Source organism: Gopherus flavomarginatus, chromosome 5, assembly GCF_025201925.1.
Source record: "Gopherus flavomarginatus isolate rGopFla2 chromosome 5, rGopFla2.mat.asm, whole genome shotgun sequence".
NCBI lineage: Eukaryota > Metazoa > Chordata > Testudines > Testudinidae > Gopherus > Gopherus flavomarginatus.
Window position 1 is genome coordinate 160,194,584 of NC_066621.1, and position 18,815 is coordinate 160,213,398.

Genomic DNA, 18,815 nt, shown 5'->3' on the forward strand with positions numbered 1-18,815 from the left:
GGACTTTAAATACTCAGACTTGTTGGAAAAGTAACATGGCAACAAAAAAAAATTCCAGTAAGGTCTCTGAATGTATTGGGGACAGATTTTTGTTTCAGAAAGTGGAGGTAGTAACCAGATGGGGGGTGGGATTTTAGACTTGATTCTGACTCACATGGTTGTTAAAATGAAGGGGGAAGGCATTTTTTTGTCAAAGTATTAGTTTCATGATTCTAAGGAAAGGAAGGAGTGAGAACACCAGAATAAGGACAATGGACTTAAACAAACAAACAGACTTTAACAAACTCAGAGAACGGGTAGGTGACGCCCCATGAAAAGAAAATCTAAGGGATGAAGTTCAGGAAAGCAAACGGCTTCTCAAGGAGACAATATTAACACAAACCTGTGAACTATTCTGATGCACAGGAAATGTAGGAAGAGGCCAATATGGAAACATGGATGAATTGCTAAGGACGAATACGAAAGATTAGCACAAGCATGTAGGGACAAAATCAGAAAAGCTAAGGTACGAAATGAGTTATATCAGCAAGGGACATAAAAAGCAATAAGAAAAGGTTTTTTTAAATATGTTAGGAGAAAGATGAAGAAAAGGCCATCCACTTAGCAGAGAAGGAATTCATAACTGATGACATCAAGAAGGCTGAGATGTTTAATATTAATATTAATAATATTTTGCTTCAATCGTCACTAAAAAGGTTAATGGTGACCAACACAATTAATGTTAACAAGGGGGAAGAAATGCAAGCCAAAATAAGGGAAGAACAGGTTAAAGAATATTTAGATAAGTAAGATGTATTCAAGTCAACTGGGCCTGTTTAAATTCATCCTGAGGTACTGAAGAAACTAGCTGAAACAATCTCAGAAACATTAGCAATTATCTTCAAGACCTCATGTAAGATGGATGATGACCCAGAGGACTAGAGAAGGATGAACTAAGACCTATCTTTAAAAAGAGAAACAAAGAAGGCCCTGGAACTTATAGACCACTCAGCTTAACTTTGATGTTTGGAGAGATACTGGGACAAATTATTCAACAATCAGTTTGTACGTACCTAGAGGATAATAGTTTTATAAGAAGTAGCCAGCATAGATTTGTCAAGAATAAACCATGCCAAACCAACATAATTTCCTCCTTTGACAGGAAAAGCAGCAGAGAGTCCTGTGGCACCTTATAGACTAACAGACGTATTGGAGCATGAGCTTTCGTGGGCATGCGTCCTACAAAGTGGGTATTCACCCACGAAAGCTCATGCTCCAATACATCTGTTAGTCTATAAGGTGCCACAGGACTCTCTGCTGCTTTTACAGATCCAGACTAACACGGCTGCCTCTCTGGTCCTTTGACAGAGTTACTGCCCTAGTGGATGGGGGGAAACAGAAGACTGGCTATAACTTGATTTTTAGAAAGATTTCAGACACGTTAAATTCTCATAAGCAAACTAGGGAAATGTGTTATAAATGAAATTATTCTAAGAGAGTGCACAACGGATTGAAAGACCTTGCTCAAATATTAGTACATTGTCAAACTGAGAAGGTGTACTTAGAGGGGTCCTGCTGGGTCAGTTGTGGTCCAGTACTAGTCAATATTTTCATTAATGACTTGGATAATGGATTGGAGAGTATGCTTATAAAATTTACAAATGACCCCAAGCTGGGAGGGGTTGCTGGCACTTTGGGGCCAGGATTAGAATTCAAAGCAACCTTGACAAATTAGAAAATTGGTCTGAAATCAATAAGATAAAACTCAATAAAGACAAGTACAAAGTACTGAAAAAGGAAAAATCAAATGCACAGCTACAGACTCCCCATCACTGTAAGCTTTAAAAACAAGTTGGACAAACACCTGTCAAGGATGGTCTAGGTTTACTTGGTCTTGCCTCAGCGCAGGGGCCTGGACTAGATGCTTTCTCAAGGTCCCTTCGACTGGTTAGGGGCATTACTGCTGAAAAGGATCTGCCAGGTCAAGTGGATCATAAACTGAATATGAGTTAGCAGTGTGACGCAGGTGCTAAAAAGGCTAATATCCATTGGGGATGTATTCACAGGAGTGCTGTATGTAAGATGCTGGAGGTAACTGTCATGCTGTACTCAGCATTAGTGAGCTCTCCGCTGGAGTGCTGTGTCCGGTTCTGGAGCTCATTTTAGGAACAATGTGGACACACTGGAGAGAGTCCCAATGAGAGCAACAAAAAGAATAAAAAGTTGAGAAAAGTTGATCAATGGGGGAAGGGTATCTCAGTGGTTTGAGCATTGTCCTGCTAAACCCAGGGTTGTGAGTTCAATCCTTGAGGGGACCATTTGGGGAACTGGGGTAAAAATCTGTTTGAGGATTGGTCCTGCTTTGAGCAGCGAGTTGGACTGGATGGTCTTCTGAGGTCCCTTCCAACCCTGATATTCTATGATTGATCAGTAGCAACAACACACAATGTGAGAGGTAAAAAATTGGGCACGTTTGAGACTAAGAAGAACTGAAAATCTTTCTAACTCCAAGGGTAGGTAAGAAGTGGAACAGACCTCCAAGGGGGGTTGTGGAATCCCCATCTTTGGAGCTTTTAGATCAGATTGGATAAACACCTATCCAGGATGGTCTAGGTTTACATGGTCCTGCGCCAGCACAAGGGACTGGACTTGACTTCTCTGGTATTTCAATAATTCTGTGATTCTTTGAAATGCCAAACACTAATACAGAACAAGTAACTAATCTGTCAAAGTGCCGATTGCTCTTAATTGCCACTGACTTCAGTAGGAGCTCCAGGTGCCCAGCCCCTTGCAGGATCAAGCTTAGAAACATGGCAAGAGTAGTGGGGCAACTGCTGCACTCCAGCAGAACAGGGTTAAAAGCAGCCTTGGGGAGGGCTGCGGCTGGGAGAAAAGGAGTGAGAGCAGCTGAGGGAGAAGTTGATCACAGGCGTGGCCAGCTCAGTCAGGGCCCAGCTGGCCCTGATAAGAGGGCTGGAGGGCCAGGAGCAGGAGTCGTCTCACTTCAGCCTTGGAGGGAGAAGGAACTGGCTGCCAAGAAGCAGGGTACTTGACGTTGAGCAGCGCTGGGGGAGGGAAAGAGGAGCTGGGGAGCTCCAGCCTAGCAACCCCCTGGCTAAGGCCTGGTTAAAGCCCAAGGCAGGTACCTGAGGTAAAGGGGCACCGGGGTCCAGGAGGGACACAGGGCATGAGGCAGGCAAGACACCAGCCAGCTGAGGGTGCTCTGAGGCTACAAAAGAGCTAATTCCCAGGTGACCAGCAGGACGTACTGCACTGGTGAGTCTTCAGCCTTGCTACAGCAAGAAACTGCAAAATGAGATTCAGCATTTTTCCCTCTGTCGGTAAAATTCCTGGCCTGAGAGTAAGGCAAAGAATGTGTTGCCTGCCCATTGTGCAACGGATGAAATGGCTCTTCGTAGGACAAGTCAGGAAAAGATACTAGTATTGTAACAAACCTCAAGGTCTTCCTAAGCATGTCAAGGCTTACTTCCTTCAGCATTTCTAGTCTTATCAAGTATTTATAGCAGTCTCATAGCTACCTTCAAGCCCTTGTTCTCTTACATTGACTAAAGCCACATGTTTACATAAACCGAAAACATTGCAGAACTAATTCCAAAGCAATGTGTTTCACTCTGCCACAAACCCTCAGGGCTTTCCAACCCAAACAACAGTCACAAGCTTAAATGCACAATTTATGTTACCTGCATGGGGAATGAAATGCATGGGAGCGGATTCATAAGAGTCCTGGGGAAATAAAAAGGTAGAAGTTTTAGTAAACTTGGTCCAACCGGCTTGAAATAAGTCAGAGCATCCAAAAGAAACAGTTGGCAGTCAAGTGTGTGTATAGGCCAAAACCTCTCAGTTCTGCAAGGGCCAAACCCCTCTTGCCAACAGGATGATCCTGCATGATGGCTGTTCTGGGAGCCTCACATGGTGGCCTGATTCCTATAGTGGTTTTGGCTTAGTAGCAGAGATGCTCTAGGCTCAACTGTTCATTATGTTATGCCTCCTTTCTTTTTTTATTTTTCTCCTTCCTAAATACCAGCTATTGTGCTTGATGCTGACATTGCTGGGCCTGTGCTATGCAGGATGTCAGACAAATGAAACTAAATGCAGCTCTGCTCTCCCCTCTGGGGCTGGCCTTTCCCGGCACCCTTCTCCTCTACCAATCTCTGGCTCTATTCAGCTACTCTTTCTGCTGCGGGAAGGGTTAATTCATGCGGGAGAGGGTATTATGTCTGTGGCTTCTAGGAGGGCACAGGCGCTCCGCTTTGCCAGCACCAGCAGACACTCTTCAGGGGGCTGATTATTTGCAATAATTTGGACTTTTAAGGCAGAATTACCTGAGGCCAGTCAGCCAGAGATCAGTCAGCCATATTTCAGATACAAAACATTTTGGAGAAGGAGCGTAAATGGCTCCCGCTTGGCCCTTCATGATAAGATTTTATAGGCTATTTGTGACTAAATGAGTGGTTTGGGGAGAGGCCGTTTTACCATGTCACTTCAGGAGCCTGAGTGTGAAAAAGATGAACAAACATGACTTCTTCTCATCTTACACAGCTGGTTGCCTTGGTAACCAAGGCGTAGTGCACTGCATTGCGTCTGCATGGGATAGCTCAGATCTTTCTGGAGGAAGAAGAAGTGTGAGCACTACCTGCCCTTCAGAGAAAAGGAAGACAAAAAAGGGAGTGTATTAATTACAGCACGGACATGTGAGAGAAGGGAAGAAGGTTGCATTGATTTCCACGAGTCTTGATTAGCAAGTGAACAAGAGTAGCAACATTTTAAAGTGTGCCCAGATGGTTTGGACAAATACATAGATATGAGAGAGGAGATCTCGCTTATTTTATTTGCTGCGGTACTGGCTGTCCAGGGCTTTCCCTGACATTCCTGTCCCCTTTGCATGAGTTTATTCAATGCAAATTTGCAGCAAGCCCCTCTGAGCAAAATTTGGCTGGATTTCAGAACTTTAATTAATTTGTTTCCCATTTCCAGGTTTCCATGGCAATGGAAAAGGTGTGAATGAACACAGCTTCGTGGAAAAGGGAGTAAGAAAACTTGCCTGTAACATGAAGACAGACACTGACATTGAGGGAGCTGTCTCCAGTGCTGCTGTAGCTGTGTCGGTCCCAGGATATTGGAGACACATGGTGGGTGGAGTATTATCTGTAATTGGACTAACTTCTGTTGGTGAGAGAAACAAGCTTTCAAGCTTAAACAGAGCTCTTCTTCGGGGCTGAGAAATGTGCTCAGGTATGTCTACCCTGCAATTAAACACCTTGGACTGGCCCGCGTCAGCTGATGTGAGCTGGCAGAGCTCAGACTTCAGGGCTGTTTAGTCGGAGTGTAGACGTTCAGGCTTGGGCTAGCACCCAAACATCTACCCTGCAATTAAAAAGCACCATAGCCCGAGCCAGCTGACACAGGCCAGCCATGGGTGTTTAATCGCAGTGTAGACATACAGAGGGTCACAGCTGAACGCAAGGTGGAGCAGACTGTTTAGCATAAGGAGTGAGCAGTGAGCTCACATTTCAAGGGATATTCAAGGTGAGGTGGCCTGTGAACTCTTCTACTAGGAATAGAACAGAATAGAAAATCCCATTATTTTAGAAAGAACAAGGGGGTGGGAATCTAGAAGGTATTTTTTTAAAAAAAGATAAACTGACTTTCAATGGAACATGCTCCTAAATCACTTAGGGCTTTTCTCCACTTAAAATGCTGGGGGGATACAGCTGCAGTGCTTCAGTGAAGACACTACCTCTGTCGATGGAGGGCTTCTCCCATTAACTGGGTAGGTAATCCACCTCCCTGGGGGTTGGTGGTGAGTTGACAGGGGAATTCTTGCATTGACCTAGCTTTGTCTGGGCCGGGACCGGGGAGGGTAGTCTGGTTTAACTGTGTTTCTTGGGGCATGGCCACTGCCTGACCTAGTTTCCTAGTTTCAGAGTAGGTTTCAGAGTAGCAGCCATGTTAGTCTGTATCAGCAAAAAGAACAGGAGTCCTTGTGGCACTTTAGAGACTAACAAATGTATTTGAGCACCGGGCCTTAGGTGCTTTTGAAAATGAGTCCCACACTGTGAATTTTGGAAGCCAGAAACAAACAAATGTTGAATTAATCTGGAGAAAGCTCGTGTGAAAAATGTCTCTTAAATTCATATTTGTTACGAAGGGAGGAAAAAATCTTGGAGACTGAATTATATAGGCTAACCAGCCACTTGCCCCATGTATTTTATTTGAATTACAAGGCCACTGCGGGACACACATGAGTTATTTGGTAGTTATCAGTTTTCTTCATCGCTGTTTTTATTCCTTCCTGGCCTGGGAATAGCTCTGAAAAGCCAGCAGGCTTCTGGGTCACCTGGCCTGGTTTTCAAAGCCTGTTCATTCCCTCTCAGCTGCTGCTGTTCTCCTCAGGCAAATATAAAACTGACAGGGTTAAATAGAGTGTCCTAGCCTAAGTGTGGAGAATGGCAAATGGGCAGTATTTGCAGCTTCAATGCAGTGGTTTTAGATGCCAGGCCTTGGGTATGTGACTAGACTTTGCCACAGATTCCTTTTATAACGAAATAACATTCCCAGTGTTCTAGGATTCCTTACTTCTAGACAGTCATTATCCTGCATTAACCCAAGCTTTTCCTTTGCAGAAATATTGTGTCCACTCCTGCAGTTAATTCCGCGTGGGCACAGAGGTCTGCCCACGTGGTGTTCAGTGCAGAACTGGGACCATGGTCAGTGTAGGAGTTTGATACTGGTCAATATGCATAACATGGGCCTAGCACACATCCTTTGAGGATTGATCAGGGTATCTGTTGCCATAGGCCTCTCTTCCTCTTTTTTCTTCCTCACTTCTTTTACCTTTTCTTTTATGCCTTATATTGCTGATTAAAATGTTCATCCTCATGACAGATGATTCGCCTCCCATGATTTATCAAGGGAAAGTAACAAATTCAACGTGGCATGATTCCACAGCTGATAAAGCAAAGCAGCCCCAGTAATTCAGAGGCCCCGTGAGGTATCTCAGTTCTGCCTGCTGGCATTTGGAAAGGTCAGTTCTCCACAGTTTGGCCCTCCCCCCATTCAGTATTCGTTAGTCGTTTGACACAGAAGTGGAGAAATCCACCTCAGCTTCTTTTAGCCACAAGTTCTTAATGGTGGGCTCCACTTGATACAGAAATACCACGGCAAAGTTCTTATTTCCCGAATAGGGTCGTTTATGTTATGACTTTAACCCTCAGCAAATCATTACTAAGTTTTGTCCCATTTTTAACCTCTTGGATAACCTTCAAATAGTCAAGTAGTAGTGATAGCAACGATGAGACGTGCATATCAAGTACAAAACCAAAACCTGAGAGAAAAATTGCCTATTACAGTGAGGTTCCTATCCTAACTCTCCAGCCTGTCCCCCATGGCCCTGCTGTCTTGGGACGCTGGGATCCAGGCCTGAGAGTGTAGTGCAAAACCAAAGGTGTGTGGGCCACCATTGCCTCAGCAAGGGCACCGAGGTGCAGTTTGCACCACCCAGAGAGCGTGTGCGTGGAAGGGTGGAAGCAGTACTGGCAGAGAGGCACTGAATCGCTGTCATGAGACTTAGTCCCATCCTGGCCTAAGCCAGCCCCACCCTTTGTGGCTGTCCTGGCTGGATCCTGCAGCAGAACTGAAAGGCAGCTGTGAATGCTCAAGGAAAACCTACTGGGATAGTCACTGACAGCGCTGAACTGGAAGGAGCCCACATTGTGACTTTCCTGTGAACTCTCAGCCAGTTCCTCCTGATCAGTGCCGGGGATGCAGCTTTCCTCTGCCAAGAGGACATTTGAACTCTCATCCTCAGCTGCACACAGTGCATCTCCAGAACAGAGTGGTGCAGCGGTGGCTTTGAGGTATGTCTGTGCCTCGCGATCAATTAACAGCTGTGCACCAGGCTAGTTCCCTGGTGGAATCTAGAGCAGCTAAGTAACACCCCCTTCTAACAGCCTTCATGGTCAATATGGCAGCCAGAAATTGACAGAGTATGGGAAAATCTGGCCATCGACCCTTCCCCCACTCACATTCTCTAGGGAATGGAGGGAGCAGTAGCTGATACTCTGCACACCCCTCCCCAACAGGGTTCCTCTACACTGGGGCGGCCCTTCCATGGCCAGCTATTGGCTATAAGGCCACTTTGCTATGGCAGTGCTGTGCAATGCAGCCACCACATTGGGGAGGATCTGGGCCACCACTACCTATAATATGTTTGGGAGTAAAGAAAAATCATCAGATGTCATCTTCCTTTCCAAATGCAAACGGATGGACATCATACCAAACGGGCTAAAAGTAAAAAATCCACTGCTATCTTAATTACCAAACTTCCATACAAACGGACTTCACTAAAATAAGACAGGAGATCTACATTACTCACTTCACCTCTCTGCAAAGGAAAAAAGACTGTAAGCTGTCTAAACTCCTACCTGCCACATCGGGCCACAACCATGGTACCCCTAACCCACCCAGCAATTTCGTCAATCTATCCAACCACACACTCAGCCCAGAAGAAAAGTCTATCCTATCTCGGGGACTCTCTTTCTGCCCTGCCAACCCAACCAACATGATACAGTTCTGCGGCGATCTGGAAGCCTACTTTCGCCGTCTCCGACTCAAAGAATACTTTCAGGACAATGCTGAACAGCGCACTGATACACAGGTACCCTCCCACCAACAGCACAAGAAGAACTCCACATGGACTCCTCCTGAGGGTCGAAAAGACAGTCTGGACCTATACATTGAATGCTTCCACTGACGTGCACAGGCAGAAATTGTGGAAAAACAACATCGCTTGCCTCATAACCTAAGTTGTGCAGAACGCAATGCCATCCACAGCCTCAGAAACCACCCTGACATTATCATCAAAGAGGCTGATAAAGGAGGTGCTGTTGTCATCATGAACAGGTCTGACTACCAAAAGGAGGCCACCAGACAACTCTCCAATACCAAATTCTACAGGCCACTTCCGTCAGATCCCACTAAGAAACTGCACCATTTACTCAGGACACTCCCTACACTAACACCAGAACAAATCAACATACCCTTAGAGCCCCGACCAGGGTTATTCTATCTACTACCCAAGATTCACAAACCCAGAAATCCTGGACGCCCCATCATCTCGGACATTGGCACTCTCACTAAAGGACTGTCTGGATATGTGGACTCTCTACTCAGACCATATGCAACTAGCACTCCCAACTATCTCTGTGACACCTCTGATTTCCTGAGGAAACTACAATGCATTGATGACCTTCCAGAAAACACCATCCTAGCCACCATGGATGTAGAGGCTCTCTACACGAACATCCCACACACAGATGGAATACAAGCTGTCAGAAACAGTATCCCTGATGATGCCACAGCACAACTGGTTGCTGAGCTCTGTGCCTTTATCCTCACACACAACTATTTCAAATTTGATGACAAAATATATCTCCAGATCAGTGGCGCCACTATGGACACTCGCATGGCCCCACAATATGCCAATATTTTTATGACTGACCTGGAACAACGCTTCCTCAGCTCTCGTCCACTCACGCCCCTTCTCTACCTATGCTACATTGATGACATCTTCATCATCTGGACCCATGGGAAGGAGACTCTGGAAAAATTCCACCATGATTTCAACAGCTTCCACCCCACCATCAGCCTCAGCCTGGACCAATCTACATGGGAGGTCCACTTCCTAGACACCAAGGTGCAAATAAGTGATGGTCACATTAACACCACCCTATACCGAAAACCTACCGACCACTATGCCTACCTTCATGCCTCCAGCTTCCATCCCGGGCACACCACACAATCCATTGTCTACAGCCAAGCACTGAGGTACAACCGCATCTGCTCTAACCCCTCAGACAGAGACCAACACCTACAAAATCTCCACCAGGCATTCTCAAAACTACAATACCCACACGAGGAAATAAGGAAACAGATCAACAGAGCCAGAAGTGTATCTAGAAGCCTCCTACTGCAAGACAAACCCAAGAAAGAAACCAACAGGACTCCACTGGCCATCACATACAGTCCCCAGCTAAAACCCCTCCAATGCATCATCAGGGATCTACAACCCATCCCGGATAATGATCCCACACTTTCACAGGTCTTGGGTGGCAGGCCAGTCCTCGCCCACAGACAGCCTGCCAACCTGAAACATATTCTCACCAGTAACTGCACACCGCACCATAATAACTCTAGCTCAGGAACCAATCCATGCAACAAACCTCGATGCCAACTCTGCCCACATATCTACACCAGCGACACCATCACAGGACCTAACCACATCAGCCACATCATCACTAGTTCATTCACCTGCACATCCACCAATGTAATATACGCCATCATATGCCAGCAATGCCCCTCTGCTATGTACATCAGCCAAACTGGACAGTCTCTACGGAAAAGGATAAATGGACACAAATCAGACATTAGGAATGGCAATATACAAAAACCTGTAGGAGAGCACTTCAACCTCCCTGGCCACACTATAGCAGACCTTAAGGTGGCCATCCTGCAGCAAAACAACTTCAGGACCAGACTTCAAAGAGAAACTGCTGAGCTTCAGTTCATCTGCTGATTTGACACCATCAGCTCAGGATTGAACAAAGACTGTGAATGGCTTGCCAACTACAGAACCAGTTTCTTCTCTCTTGGTTTTCACACCTCAACTACTAGAACAGGGCCTCATCCTCCCTGATTGAACTGACCTAGTTCTCTCTAGCTTGCTTGCTAGCATATATATACCTGCCCCTGGATATTTCCACCACATGCATCTGAAGAAGTGGGTATTCACCCACGAAAGCTCATGCTCCAAAACGTCTGTTAGTCTATAAGGTGCCACAGGATTTTTTGCTGCTTTTACCGCACCATAGTAACTCTAACTCAGGAACCAATCCATGCAACAAACCTCGATGCCAACTCTGCCCACATAGCTACACCAGCGACACCATCACAGGACCTAATCAGATCAGCCACACCATCACCGGTTCATTCACCTGCATGTCCACCAATGTAATATACGCCATCATATGCCAGCAATGCCCTTCTGCTATGTACATCGGCCAAACTGGACAGTCTCTATGGAAAAGGATCAATGGATACAAATCAGATATTAGGAATGGCAATATACAAAAACCTGTAGGAGAGCACTTCAACCTCCCTGGCCACACAATAGCAGATCTTAAGGTCCTGCAGCAAAAAAACTTCAGGACCAGACTTCAAAGAGAAACTGATGAGCTTCAATACATCTGCAAATTTGACACCATCAGCTCAGGATTAAACAAAGACTGTGAATGGCTTGTCATCTGCAAAACCAGTTTCTCCTCCCTTGGTTTTCACACCTCAACTGCTAGAACAGGACCTCATCCTCCCTGATTGAACTAACCTAGTTATCTCTAGCTTGCTTCTTGCTTACATATGTATACCTGCCCTTGGAAATTTCCACTACATTCATCCAACGAAGTGGGTATTCACCCACGAAAGCTCATGCTCCAAAAAGTCTGTTAATCTATAAGGTGCCACAGGATTCTTTGCTGCTTTTAAGAAAAATCATGTGAAGGCACAGTGGACTAACATGATGGGATGCCAGCATGTTAAACCCTGCCCCGCTGATCCCAGTGTTTTAAAATCCCAACATCTTTTGTTCCCATAAAGTGTGCTTGCCGTTCAGTGCATTTATGAAAAGGCAATGTGCAGCCCCGTGTGAATGGCTCTTTGCGAGGCTCGTGTTTTCACAGCCTGGCTCTAACATGCAATTTCGGTTGAGCACCCAAATGCTCTTATATCGGAGTGTGAGCAATGCACTGAAGGCACCAAGCCAAGAACTCCTGCACAGCAAATCTGAGATGTTTTGTACATTATTGTTTAATCCTTTTCCCTGAGCTGGCTGCCCAGAAGGCATCATCACCATGTCCAAACCCCACACCTGCCTTCTCCAGAGCTTGCAGGGTGACAGTCAGCCTTGCACTGAGTTGCACTGCAATTGATTTGGCCCACACAGAGTGCAAAATCTTCCATTTGAAAAGAAACATTTGCAATACCTCACCCTGATCTATTTAATCCAGGCTGAGGAAGGCTGTTGTGCTTCAGGAAGTGGGCTGTGATTCAGGAGATCTGGATTCCGTTCCCATCTGCCATACAATCCCTGTGTGACCTTGGGCAAATCCCTTAATCTCAATTTCTTCTGTGCCTGACTATCACTTCCTTTCTACCATTCTTTATCTATCTTGCCTGTTCAGACTGTGAGCTCTTTGGGGCATAGAGATATCTCCAGACATGGGTCTGCAGAACACCTACCGCAACGGGGAATGGATCTCAGGTGAGACCGCTAGGCGCTACTGTATACGAGAAATAATTTGAGCCTGTTTCCTATAGCTCCATTTTACGAACCTCATCTTGTTGTCTTTACTCAGCAAATGTCCCATTGGAGTCAGTAGGATTTTTAAGTAGGGTTGAAGCTAGCCCTGTTTAATGAGGGATTGCTCACTGAACTCTCTTGGTAAGAGATCCAATAAAGCCAAATATCTGTAGATGCAATTACAGTAAAAACCGTCTTACAAAGAGTTTAGGCATCTACTGGTAATCTGGGGAACAGGATAGTCATTAGAGACAATAGAATAATTCCAGCTATGTATTCTTGACTCCTAATAAAAAGGAATTATTTTACACTTCACGACCTACATTCACATCTTCTGAGAAACAATGTCCTGCTGTAATGACGTAGAACATGTGCTCCTGCTCGTTTTCTGTGTCACAGGATTCAGCAACATGGAATAATAAAATTACTTTATGTAAAAGAGTAGTTTTACAATCTCATTATGCAAAGGGTTTATTTAATGAACTGATTTCAGGTGTTCGTAAGCACACAGTAGAATTAGCTTTCAGAGTGTGTTCTTTTTGACCATTTGTTGTTTAAAAAAATAAATTACATGCCAACTAGCAGAAAACCGAGTCTGAATTTATAGTAGGTAATTACAGGATCATTTTCCAAATACCTCTGGGTAATTTTCAGGGTTTTCACTAGCCAAGCTTTATGCTAGTTAGGGATGTCAGGACTGATATCATTTTAATTCTGATGTATGCAAACATTAATCTTATCCCAGCATTTCTTACAAATATATGAATACAAGTTTTATCTGGGGTTTTATAGTTTTCTCTGTTCACATGAAACACAGCAATACAACATCAATCATTCTAGCGGAAAATTTGGAGAGCTAGACATGGATAATTTCTTTGCATGACTCAGAGAGCATTGGCCTGTGTACTGCCAAAGATTTTCTCTCCTTTTCAGGAAGCTCCTAGCTAGAACTCATGGCCAGAAGCTTTTCTGTTTGTTTAACAGAGCATGCTCAGTTGGAATTGCATGTAGTGAAAGAACAAATGAGAGTAAATTTTATGAGCCCTCACCCTCACATTGTGTAATCTCAGAGTCATATTCCTGTTATTCCCATTCCTATTACAAAGTGATTAGTGTGTGCTGTTCTGCACTGAAAAACGATGAGGTAGAAATGGAATCTCCTTACTCCACAGGTCCAGTCCCTGTGTGTATTCAGAGTCAGATCTGCTTACAAGCAACGATTTTTCAGGGCATTTTCCTGTTCTTAGCACAGCAGAGCAGACCCAGCAAAGAGGCAATGGGCTGGGTTCTTTTCCATTTTGGATCTAACCCTTCAATCAGTTACATCCAGGCCAATTCACTGAAGGTAAGAGTGGGCTGGTCTCAGCTAGTCTAAGTGTGTACACTTCTGTTGGCTTCAGCAGAGCAATGCTGATTTCCCCAATGAAGGGTTTGGGTACGGTGTGTCACTGAGGGCCTATGAAGACTGGGTGGTCAGACAGATAACAAAAGCCTAAATTGACTGGCATAAGTTTTATTATAGGTGATGATGCATGAGAAGAAAAGAACCCAGCTTGACTCTCAGCTCTGAACCTGAGGTTGAAGGGCTGGCAGTTACAAGGAAAAAATCATTTCACTTATAAACTGAACACATTTGATCTGGAGTCTATTGAGACAGTAAATGTGGAGTCCCATGGTGCCATTTTACAGTCCATACTGAGACTAGAATTGCACTTTGAGGAAAAGAGAGCTAAAACAGAGCTCCTGACTGTCCTTTGGATTGTGTAGTTGGGATTATGTTTCCCAATGTGCATTAGTTTGCATTTATCAACAGTGAATTTTGTCTGCCATTTTGTTGCCCCCTGGACCCTGCTATTTAGTACTTTCCACTCTGGGAACTGACCGTTTGTTCCTACCCTTTGCTTCCGATCGTTTAGCCAATTCCTGAACCATGACAGGACTTGCCCTCTTATCTCAAGACTTTGCTTAAGAGCCTTTGGTATGAGACGTTGTTAAAGGCTTTTTGAACTTCCAAGTACACAATGTACACGAGATCACCCATGTTCACATGTTTGACAGCCTCAGAGAATCCTAATTGATTGGTGAGGCATGATTTCCTTTGAACTCATTTAGTTCTCCCCACTGGCCTGGTCTTCCTTGATGCTCTCTTATCACCTTGATTGTCCAGCAGCACCTTTGATTGTTTGGCAGCTTCTGATGTATTTTTTAAAAAAATGCTTTTAGGTTTTGTGCCTTTTGCTAGTCTATCTTCAATTATTATTATTTTGGCCTACCTAATTATATTTTTACACCTGACTTGCAGATGCTATGCTCCTTTCTATTTTCCTCAATAGGATTTGACTTCCATTTTTAAGGGTTCCTTTTTGCCTTTAATAGCCACTTTTATTCTGCTGTTTAACCATGGTAGCATGTTTTTCGTCCTCTTACTGCTTTTGGGGGTGTACGGTTAGTGTAAGCCTCTATTACTGTGTTTGTAAATAGTTTCCATGCAGCTGATTTACATTATGGTCACTATTACCAACTGGTTTAGCTAAATTCACCTCTTGGACCAGGCTCTGTGCTCTGCTTAGGACTAAATCAAGATTTGCCTTTCCCACTTGTGGGTTCCAGACGTAGTTGCTCCAAGAAGCAGTCATTAATAGTGGCTAGAAATTTTCTCATTGCGTCCTGTCCTGTGGGGCCATGTTCTGTCCCAGTCAATACAGGATAGTTGAAATCCCCCATTATTACTACGTTTTCTTTTCTGTAGCCTCTCTAATTTCCCTGAGCATTTCACAGTCACTGTCACCATCCTGGACAGGAGGCTGGTAGTATATTCCTAATGCTATAATCTTATATTCAAGCATGGAATTTCTATCTGTAGAGATTCTGTGATGCAGTATGAGTAATTTAAGATTTTTTTCCTATATTTGAGTCTATGCTTTCTTTCACATATAGTTCCACTCTCCCACCAGCATGATCGACTCTGTCATTCCTGTATATTTTGTACTCTAGTATTACCATGTCCCTTTGATTGTCATTGTTCCACCAAGTTTCTTGATTCCCCTTATATCAATATCGTCATTTAATCACTTCTAGGTCCAGAGTTTGCCCATCTTAGTATTTAAACTTCTAACGGTTATACAGAAACACTTATAAAATTTGTCACTTTTTAGCTGTCTGCCATTATGTGACGTAATTGAAAGGGACTCTTTTTTTCAGTTCCTACACAAACTTTATCAATTTTTGTCCTAATTTATTTACTAGGATATAGAATATTCCCTTAATAATATTCTATATCCTGCATCCATGAAGCAACGTCTCTGAACTGTGTTCTCCTTCATACCTGTCAGCTTTCTCCCAACCCTTTGTTTAAAAATTCCTCTGTGAACTTTTTAATTTTTAAAGGCTCTTCCTTTCTCAAAACATCTCCCAATTCATAATAAACCTAAGTCCTTCTTCCCATCACCATCGTCTCACCCATGCATTGAGATCCTGCAGTTCTGCCCGTCTGACTGGCCCTGCGCGTGGAACGGGAAGCACTTCAGAGAATGCAGCCATGGAGGCCCTGGACTTCAGTCTTTTCCTAGCAGCCTAAATTTGGCTTCTGGGACCTCTCTCCTACCTTTCCCTATGTCACTGGTAGCTCTATGTATCATGATCACCGACTCCTCCCCGGCATTGCACATAAGTCTACCTAGATGTCTTGAGATGTCTGCAACCTTTGCACCCAGCAGGGAATTCTCCATGCAGTTCTTCTAGTCATTACAAACCCACTATCTATATTTTAAATAATAGAATCCCTCATCACTATTACCTGTCTCTTCCTAAAGACATAAGTCCCCTCCCAAAGAGAAGCATCCTCACTATGAGAGGATACCATGACATCATCTGGCAGGACCCATTATGTGATCGTTTCCCTCCATTCCAACTTGATGATCTCCTTCCTAGTGACTTTTATCCTCCTCAGTGGCACAGAGGCGGTCAGACTGGGGGTGGGACGGATCTATTGTGCCCAGAAAGTCTTGTCTACGTACTTCACTGTCTCCCGTAGCTTCTCTAATGCAGCCACTGTGGTTGTAGAAGCCCACACTCTGTGTCCGATGGTGGTGAGTTGTTTGCAGTGAGTGCACACACATACACCACCTGCCCATGTGGCAGGTAATAACACATGCTGCATTCTGTGCAATGAACTGGAGAGCCCCGCTCTGCAGTTGCACTTCTGCATGCATTATTTTTCCTTTTGCAGGGTTTTGTGGTTTTTGCCTCAAGTTTGAAGAATATTTGTTAGGTGTCTAGGTTTTGTTGTTGTTTCCTACCTTCTGTATTTCTTTTCTAGGGGGTTTTCTGGGGTCCTTCCAGTCATTAAGTTATAATCCCTTGGCTGCCTCCTGCTGCTGAATTCTCACTGTTGCCAAATTCTCCCTACCTTGATTGCTCACTCTGTTGTGGGGCTTGCTCTGTTTGAGAGCTGGACCTGGAAGTGATGCCTCTCTCAACACCCTCCCAAAATTCCCCTGCTCACTGGCTCCTCTGGCACTTTGGAGCTGGCTTTTAAATCCTCAGTTCTCCCTGAGTTAGCCCCATCCCCTTGTCTAAAGCAGGTAGGGATCAAAGAATAGCAGGCGAGATCCTTGTGTCAGCTTTGCCTTGCCTAGCCGGCCACTTGGCTCAGCCCTCACAACAGACCATACTGTAAACTTCAAGCAAGCAACGGCACAGCAAAGAATCTGAGAGACAAACTCACCCCCAAGGATTGTGCAATCTCCTCTTCTTCGCCGGGAGAACTCGCTTGCCCAACATGACTGTTTGCCGCTCCTGTTTTCTAGCTCCTTTGTTGGCCAGTGTTCTTCACAAGTTTTCAGAGATGGTCGATCAGAGGTCCCCCCCACCCTTTTCCCCCTGTAACGTAAGTGGACTCTGGAAAAATCCTGTTCCCGTTTTTTTTTTTACTTGCTTTCAGTAGCTCTCAGAAGTGCAACTACTGGTAGGCCCCTTCTGCTGTCCTTTTTCAGGCAGAAACTCCCAGGGTGATTTCTTGGCCCTAATGAAATGAATGCAAATTTCGAGTTGACATTCCAGGGGCCAGCATGGCACCTCTCAAGAGTCTAGGACAAAATTCAGCCATCACAGATCGTGGCTAGAGCAGGTTAGGAGTTTTTGAACTCATCATTTTTCAGTAGTCTGGAGAAGAGACATGGGGTGTGTGGGGGGACATGATAACAGTTTTCAACTACATAAAATTTAGTTACAAGAAGGAGGGAGAACAAATATTTTCTTTACCTTCTGAGGATAGGACAAGAAGCAATGGGTTTAAATTGCAGCGAGGGCGGTTTAGGTTGGACATTAGGAATAACTTCCAGTCAGAGTGGTTAAGCACTGGAATAAATTGCCCAGGAAGGTTGTGGAATCTCAATCGTTGGGGATTTTTTAAGACCAGGTTAGACAAACACCTGTCAGGGATGGTCTGGATACTACTTAGTCCTGCCATGAGTGCAGAGGACTAGATTAGGTGACCTCTCAAGGTCCCTTCCAGTTCTATGATTCTATGATTCTGGAACTAAGGTGGTGAAATTATATTCATGGTTTTTAATATATTTTTTCTGAAGTCTTCTCTGTGTACCTTAAACAAATCAGATCTCTTCAATTCTTCTAATAGCAAAAACTCAACATTATCAACACATTTACCTGTTCTCAGCATATGTAATTATTGTCCTTCCAAGCAGAGCTGTGATAGAATTAGAATTATAAGTGACACTGCCAATTTTAAAGTCAGTCTTTTTGTTACATAATTGCAGTGATTGTTCAGTTTGCAATATGTAACAGGTGCTGCTGTCCAAAAGTTGAGGTTTATGTGCACTCTCAAATTATGTTCCTCACTAATGAGTAAGGTGTAGGGCTGCTTTGTAAGTCAGTCTACTCCATAAGCTGTCAGGGGGCAGGTGCTGGGTCTCAAAAAAAGCATAAAGGTTTGTAAACTTCTTGTTCAATTAATGTCTTAACCACAACTGACATATCATATTTTCATATTTTCTAATGCTTATGCTTCAAGAATTTATTCCAACAAAGCATAGATCAATGGAGATAAACTTTTTGTAACTTATCAGAGGGGTAGCCGTGTTAGTGTGGATCTGTGAAAAGCGAAAGAGTCCTGTGGCACCTTATAGACTAACAGAAGTGCCACAGGACTCTTTGTCGATTTCCATAATTCATCATTCTTGGGACTTTAATGTTTGAGTACTTTGCTTGCTGTATGTCTCTTAATGTTGGGAACTGTTGTAATGAAGTTATTTCAAGAAAGCAATAAGGAGGAAAAAGAGCATGTAGCCGAGGGGAAGAAGTGTCTCTCTTACACTGCAACGGTAGTGTACGTTTGTAAATCCCAGGGGAATAGTCTTCATTTCTTTCGAACACAGAATTTTATTAAACCATGCAGTTGTATTCCAATGGAAATGGCTGGAGTCGCCTCTGAGTGAAACATTTC